The sequence below is a fragment of the Marmota flaviventris genome, chromosome 7 (assembly GCF_047511675.1).
Source record: "Marmota flaviventris isolate mMarFla1 chromosome 7, mMarFla1.hap1, whole genome shotgun sequence".
NCBI lineage: Eukaryota > Metazoa > Chordata > Mammalia > Rodentia > Sciuridae > Marmota > Marmota flaviventris.
This window is the reverse complement of record NC_092504.1, coordinates 97,710,885-97,718,024: the sequence shown is the minus strand read 5'-3', so window position 1 is coordinate 97,718,024 and position 7,140 is coordinate 97,710,885.

The following is a 7,140-nucleotide window of genomic DNA, read 5'->3' as shown; positions in this document are numbered from 1 at the left end:
TTGCGTGCGCTGCCTTCAGGGGTCCTGCCACAGACTCCTTTGCGAAGCATCTTGGTTGGGGTGGGATGTGGGCAAGTCATGGTAGATAAGGCTTAAAAGAGCGAAGGAGAAACAATGACAGGCCTGCTGCGTGTTTGTGCCCCGTAGGCAAATGCTGCTTTTCTTTCAAGGCACGTTGTGGGCCCTGGGGAACACTGGATGAATAAGATACCACGACTCAGGGGATTCTCCACGAAGAGAGGAAACTAAGTTTGTGAGACTAATGATGAAGGGTGCACAAAAGAGAGAGGGGCCCATTCTAGGAGCTTCTGGAGGTTTTTTTTTTTTTTTTTTTTTTTTCCAGCAGCACCTGATAGGTTTGTAGGTTTTGGGAATAGTACATAGGGAGAGACTTTGCAAGGAGGGTCGAGGGCAGCAGAAAGTTTCCAGAACCTGTATGCATTTTAAACGTAGAGAAGGTTGGAGTATTTGCTGGTTTACATATTATTTTAGTTGTAGATGGACGCAATAACTTTATTTTTACGTGGTGCTGAAGATCAAACCGAGTGCCTCACACGTGCTAGGCAAGCTCTCTACCGTTGAGCTACAATCCCAGCCCTGTTGGTTTACTCTACAACAGTCTGATTGTTGTATACACTGTGTTTTGTTAAAATGGCTCTACCAGACACCCTATCAGACCCTTTTCCTATTTGCTTTTCAGTCTCTTTCAAGGTTCATTTCTTGAATATATACCTTAAAGGTTGATGATCTCAAAGATTCTCTCCAAAGTCCTTTCCTCCCTTCACTCCACCCTCCCACCTACACCATGGCTTTTAACTTCTTTATATTTAAGGATAATTATCAGATTATTATCTATAATCAGGATGGCTCCCCTAAACTTCAGGCTTGAGTGGACAGCTATGTACTGGATGTCTGTCTCAATTAGGATTCTTATGTCTTTAAAACACAACTCATCTTGTATTTTTCTCCTTAAAGGGACTTTTCTTTATATATCTGTGTGTCCATACTAACCACAGAAAGCCTGGGAATCACAACTCTCTTTCTCCCTCAGTCCCTGCATATCTCCAAGCCCTAAGTATCTCTCACATCATGTGTCCCCCCACCACCCCCTTGTTGCTGCCTCAGTTCAGTCTCATTATTTCTTACAGGGTTACTGAAAAAGCCTCCCATCTATTTCATTGATACCAGACCTCTGAATCCCTGAATCATGAACTTCTAAATTAATGCCTGCTTGGTGATCTTTATAAAATAAATTGATCAGTGCCATTTCCTTTCTGCCCCTAAACATAAGTTGGGTTTTAAATGAATGTCCTTATTCTATTTAAAAATCTTCAAGGGCTAAGAGATGGATAAAATCTAAATTCTGCTGCTAGACCATTCAGGCTCAGATTAACCTCCTTACCTCCGCATCCTTATTTCCCATGACTCTGCCATGCAAGTCTCACACCAACCTTATGGAACACTTGTAATTCTTTAACCCCTTGAGTCCTAAGTTTTCAGTTCTATGAATATTTGCAACAAAATCGACACATGTTCATTAAAATGCGTTGGAAATCATAATTTAGAACTCAGATAGCCTTTATGTATTTTTTCATATATATGATATATATATATATATTTTCAAATACTCTAATCATTTATCTATTTTCTCAAAAGAGTAGACCTTTAAAAACATAATAATTATTTCAAAATTACCATAGGTGGTATAGTTATTGCTCAATTTACATTTTTTTAACAGTCAAAGCAGGATCTCATTTATTGAGAAAACACACACAGCTAATATAATGTACAGGAGCCAATCAGGGTAAAGGTCAGCAGGGTGGGAAGAATTTACATCTACACCCATCCTACAGGTGTAGATGGGTGTCTGAGCTGTCTGTGAGGGCAGAAGGGTTCTGAGCCTATCCTACAGGTGGTCTGATTCTTCATCACAACCCACAGCAATGCCTTCTGGCTAATCGCTAGGTGCTTTCTTAGCCACAGGTGGCCCCAGGACTGGGAAGCAGGTCAATTTACATATTTATAGGTGTTCCACATCTGGGATATTGGGAAAAAAATGGTTCAAAAGTATTTGTTTTTTTCTGGTTCTAGGCCTTGTGTGGGTCAGTGCTTCTTCTTGGAATGCAGTAAGCAATTCTAGTGAAAAAAAAATGAGCTTGTAGTTTTCTTTTCCCTATGGAAGATATATTTATCTTCTGGGAAGAGACATTTGTATTTTTGTTGTAGCTTGTTTAACAATAATAGGATTTCTGATTTTTGGTCTGACATGTAAAGTGTTTAGAAGTTCAGTGAAAAACTGAACAAATGGAGAAAATAACGTCTTTGTAGATAGATGGAAAGTGAGGTCACAAGGAAAACTGCTTCCTCCAAATCAGAGACAGATAGGAGAACACAGAGAATCAGAATCAGTTTGCCAGAGTAGAAACTCATGTCTGCAGGCACAATTACTGGGACAAGAAAACCTGATCTGTAATTGATGAATTGCTAGCGTCTCATAATTTAGTTTGAGAGTTAATGAACCCTAGGGACATCCGGTAATGGGTAAGGGGTGCAGTCATACTTTTGAGTTTTCCCTCTACAGTTCTCGTCACAGGAGAAGTTCCCAGAGAGGGGAACCTTGGCTCAGGACAAGTGGGGTCCTTGGCATATGTGATGGAGAAGAATTTTAGCACATGACAGACATGTGGCCAGATTTATTTAGGAAAGCAGTCATACACATAAGGAAGAACATGGAGTATCTCTAGAGAGACATCTTTGGGGATACAGGAACAAATACGCATGGAATACAGGAATACAGGAAGAGCATGGTCTATAAAGAGAGAGAGAGACCTATCTTTTGAGATAAAACAAGGAATACACATTGAAGGTAGATATTGAGAGTGAGAGATAACAACCCCTTGGTCTAAGATGTTAAATATTTATAGTGGGACAGTATCTAGGGCTGGACTAGAGGTGGAGGCAGGGCAGAGTTATGCAGTTTCATGCCAGTTTTCCTAGTGCTTGTGAATAGCCCTTGTATCATGTTACTTTTTGAGGACAAGGACACAGTCTGGGTTGAGTTGCTTGTTTTGTAATTCAAAGTTTATGGGTATTTCTTGCAGTCCGATGGTTTATAGGCTCTTATCTTTCAGATTCAATATATCTTTCTTTTTTTGTACCCTTAAATTTCTATTTTAATGTCACAGTGAAGAAGGGAGAAAAACTCCCTGCTTTTCCCTGAAAGGCAAGTAGAAAGGTAACCATTTTTAAATATGACAGGACATTCTGTTCTTAACAGGGTTTGCCTTCAAGGCTCAACTTATGGTGATTTTTGCCAGTGATTCATCATTGCTGGGAGAAGTCATCCTGTACCACCTAAGGGAGATGAAAAAGAATGAAAATCAACTGGGAAGCACTCTGAAGTTCACAACCTAGGGGCACAGGCTCATTAAAACACTGAGAACAAATCTTAAAACTGTATAATGCTTGCTTCCCTTATATACCTTACCGCTATTACTACTGAAGACCTATTTATTGCAGTTCCTTTTACCTAGTACATTATGTCTGCCTTTCATTAAAAAATTTCAGTAACTCTAGAAAGTTAAACACAGTTCAAATGGACAGAGTCAAAACTAGTCCCAGTGTGGAAGTAGGTAGCTTTGATAGACTTGAGTAAGGGAGGTGGAGGAAAGGAAACTCAGTCTCTGCCCCTGGGCTGCACCCAACTGGCTATTACACCACCTAAGGATCACCTTCTTGTGGTCAGACAGCTCCCTATCAATCTGGAGAAAATGGATATGATCTATTGTGAAAAAATTCTGGCATTGTGGGAAACCACAATAATTGTCCCAAATATATATAATATATGAGAAAGAGGTTCCAGGATTTCTTCCTTTGAAGGAGGGCCATTTCCCATTATTTTCATTTCACTAAATAAACCCTTTATGCTTTTTCTAACTCTGTTTCTCAACTGAAATCTTTCAGGAAGACAAGAACTGAGGAAACCATTCACCTGATAACTCCAGAAGATGGAAGGGATGTTGGAATTATCAGACCATGCATTTCTAACAACTGTGATTAACATGCTGAGTGTTTTAATGGGAAAAGTAGACATATTGTGTGGATAGATGAATAAAATGTAAATTAAAAATTTCTGTTTTGTGAAAGACAATTTCAAGAGAAAAGAAGAAAAGCCACAGACTGGGAGAAAGTACTTGAAAAAGACATCTGATAAAGTACTATTCCTTAAAACACACAAAGAACTCTTAAAACTAAAAAATAAAAACCCTAACAACTTGATTTATTAATGAGCAAAAGACTTGAACATACTCCTTACTAAAGAAGAAATAGAGATGTCAAATAATCATGTGAAAAGATGTTCAACATCATATGCCATTAGCAAATCAAAACAATGAGATATCACTACACGCATATTAGAATAGCCCAAATCCAAAACCCTGACAACACTAAATGCCTGTGAGGATGTAGAGCAATAGGAAATCATTCATTGCTGGAGGGAATGCAAAATAATTCAGCCACCTTAGTAGACAGTTTGGCAGTTTCTTAAAAACTGATCATACTTGTGCTATAGGACCCAGCAATTGTGCTTCCTAGTATTTGCCTAAGTGAACTGAAAACGTGTCCACACAATCTACACCAATGTTTGTAGCAACTTTATTCATAATTGCCAAAACTTAGAAGAAACAAAGATGCCCTTCAGTAGATGAGTAGATGGATAAACTATGGTATATCCAGACAACAGAGTGTTATGAAGTGGTAGAGAAATGAACTCTCAATCTGTGAAACAACATGAAGGAAGTATTAAGGAAGTAAATTACTAAGTGAAATAAGCCAATCTGAAAAGGCTACATATTGTATAATTCCAACTATATGAAATTCTGGCAAAGGAAAAGCTAGAAAAACAATAAAAACATTAGTGGTTGCTGGAGTTTGGTAGTGGGATGAAAAGTCAGAGCACAGAAATGTTTAGGATACTGAAACTGTTTTGTGAGATACTATAATGGTAGATACATGTCATTATGCATTTTTTTCAAAACTCATTGGATATATTATACCAAGAGTGAAGAATTCTGAACTATGGACTTCGGGTGCCAATGATACATTAATGTAGGCTCTTTGGTGGTAACAAATGTATCATTCTGGTATGGGATATTGATTGTGGAGGAGTTTATACATGTGTTGGGGGCAGGGGGCACGCAGGAGCTCTGAACTTTATGCTAAATTTTCCCAAAACTCCTCCAAAAAAGTAAAATTTATTAAAAGTAATAGGAATTGTGGGGCTGGGTTTGTGGCTCAGTGGTAAAGCATTTGTCTACTGTGTGTGAGGCCCTTGGTTCGATCCTCAGCACCACATAAAAATAAATAAAATAAAGGTATTGTGTCCAAGTACAACTAAAAAATATATATTTTTTAAAAATAGGAGTTGCAAAAAAAAATAGGAGTTGCAAGTAAATGGGTTAGCCACATCTACTTTCTATTAGAAGGAAAAATTGACACAAGGTGAAATCAGAGGCTACAAATCTCATTATAAAATTTTCCTGAAGTTGTTCTATAACTTTTAGATACAAGAATAGGCTTCTGTGAATCAGTGCTAGTGTGGACAATAGTAGAAATAACCTGAGCTGGTAGATGATAGAGATTATATTTTCCATATAGAGATCACAAAATGGGCATAGCAACAAAAGATAGAAGTGTTGGGGAACTTCAACTTCCTGACACCACTTGATAGTGACCATTTATTAAATACTTGACTGATCTCTTTCCATTTCATCCAGCAGAAGCAAGAGGAAACAAGAAAATCTGCTAATTTGTACTTAATTCTGATCCTTAAGCAAAGATTATTTTGAACTGAAGGACCAGGTGAAAGCGATTCATCACTATGTCAAGTAGTGTACACTAGACACACAGTCAACAGATTTCAAAAAGTTGAAGCATATTTCATAAAGTTCACAAAAAGGAAAGTACTGAATGAGTTGAAGGAAAAACTTATGAGACAATTATCTACTTCATCTTGAGGGCAACTGGTTGGTTTCTTTCTCTCTAGCTCTAGATGACGTTACTTGCATACATGCTCTTTCAGAGAGAGAAGAGATAGCCATTGCCATAGCTTAAATAAGTTGAAACTGGAAACTATACTGAAGGCAGCCACAGATTGGTTGAACATGATGGAACCAAAAATGGTTGCTTCTAGTTCAACTAACCACTGAGACTCTATACAGAGAGGCTCCAAAGCAACACATCAAACTCTTTCCTAGGAAACACATAAGGTGGAATAGAGAGAAGATGTAATCTAGTTGCAGCTGTAAATCTCAATAGTGTTGTAAAATTTTTTTCTGTCACTTTTTGAGACTAACACTCAGAATAAGAAGGTGAGAGGATTTATTATAAGGTATCCATTATTATAAGTAACCTAAACATATCTTTTCCTTGATACTATGAAGATTGAGAATCTAGAGTTGTACAAGGAATAATTTTATGATTAAACATAACAGGAACTCAAAATGAGATGTTTTATATTGTTTTAGTTTTGGTTAAGAACTCAAGGTTAAGCAATGTAGGTGTCTAATTACCTCCATATTGTAAAGAAAGGTGCTAGACCACCTGGTGTAGGACATGCAAAGAGATAAATTTCTTTCCGCGGCATAGGCTTAATTCCTATTTCCAAGTTACATAAGGGAAGGCAAAGAATTCACAGGGAGGGGTGGAAATATTTGGAAGTGAGGATTTCTTTGCAGAGTTGTCAGTGTATATGTCAGTGTATATGTCTTTTATACTTCCATGGTGATCATGGTGGAAGCACTTCCTCTTCCTCTGAAACCAAGAGAAGAAAACCACTCAGAAAGCCTGAAATATTTTCTCTGGAATTTAGAAGACTCAAGGCCTGATATCTGAGCAAAAAAAAAAAAAAAAAGGAAAGATGCTAGCTAAGAACAATATGTCTGTATGCTGGCAGAATAAAGTGGATTGAAGTTTAGTGGGGACAAGGATAAGTGTGTTTTCCATGGGTCAGATGTGGATTCTGGAAAGGTACAGTTATAGATTATCTTGAAAGAAACTTCACCAAAGAGAATAATTTGGACAGGTAAGGTGGCCGTTGTGGACCAAGGGCTGAAGGCAGAGTCTTGAATGGTTGATTATGGA